This window comes from Poecilia latipinna, unplaced genomic scaffold (assembly GCF_001443285.1).
Source record: "Poecilia latipinna isolate Pla-1442-1.1 unplaced genomic scaffold, P_latipinna-1.0 Scaffold8226, whole genome shotgun sequence".
NCBI classification, from domain to species: Eukaryota; Metazoa; Chordata; class Actinopteri; order Cyprinodontiformes; family Poeciliidae; genus Poecilia; species Poecilia latipinna.
Window position 1 is genome coordinate 1 of NW_015120842.1, and position 969 is coordinate 969.

A 969-nucleotide genomic window follows, 5' to 3' on the forward strand; every position below is an offset into this window, starting at 1 on the left:
AGGTTACAGTGACAGACAGGCAGTAATTATATCTTGTGTGATTTATCAGGGGGAGGAAGGAGTGAGGGAAGTTCTTCAGATCCTGAACGACGAGTTCCGTCTTTCCATGGCTCTATCAGGTCAGTCTGATACTCGAGGTTTAGCGACCCAAACAGAAACTGATGAAATAATGGCATTCACGGTGTCCTCTCTTTCCGTCCTGAATGACCTGACAGGCTGCAGAAACGTAGCCGAAATCAGGAGGAACCTCGTTCAGTTTTCCAAACTTTGACGACGATAAGGACGACGGCGCCGCTTTAGCAGGATTCTGGGCTGTTCCTGGAATCCGACTTGTAATCATCCCCCATTGTACGAGTGACAGAATGTCGTGAGAAAGTGGAGTGTTGTTGGAAGACTGAGCGATTGATTAATGAAAGTGTTTCTGGCTTTGGTGGCGGAAAGGATGTGGGTGCTTATCATAAAAACAAACACATTTCTTCTGGTTAAACTGTGCAATGTTCATGAGAAATGCTGCCAGTGCTTGTGGTTGAATAAATACCTGCTGAGATGAACACATTCTTTTTGTTGTATCATTTTTCACATGAATCAGAAAAATTCATGTGTCTTTAAAAAATTTATTTTTTAAAGACACATGCAGTTTCATTTAGGCCTGAATTCCGCTGGACGATAAATTGCCCCAGAAGTTATCGCGATAAACGATAATATTGTTGTTTTGGAACCATTCTCAATATAATGGCATAAAAATACAAGGACACATTCTCAAATGTCAATAAACATACATTTAAACACTGGAACTGAAAGACGTTAGGGCCAGCAACCTGCATGCTTCAGTTCTCTCCCTGGTTTAGCACACCTGGATTAAATGGTGGCTCATTAGAGGCCTCAGGAGAACATTGACAAGCTGAAAAGTTTGTTACTACCACCAGGGAGAGAAAAAAGACATGCAGGTTGCCGGCCCTCGAGGACCCA

The 969-nt window shown here is 42.7% G+C and overlaps 1 long non-coding RNA gene across 1 annotated transcript; it reads left to right on the top strand.

Moving 5' to 3' along the window:
- Positions 1–32: 32 nt before the first annotated feature.
- Positions 33–553, top strand: LOC106944346 (uncharacterized). The gene is made up of 2 exons (XR_001424234.1): positions 33–119; positions 216–553. It is a non-coding gene; the product is annotated as an uncharacterized LOC106944346 (long non-coding RNA).
- The last annotated feature ends 416 nt before the right edge of the window (positions 554–969 follow it).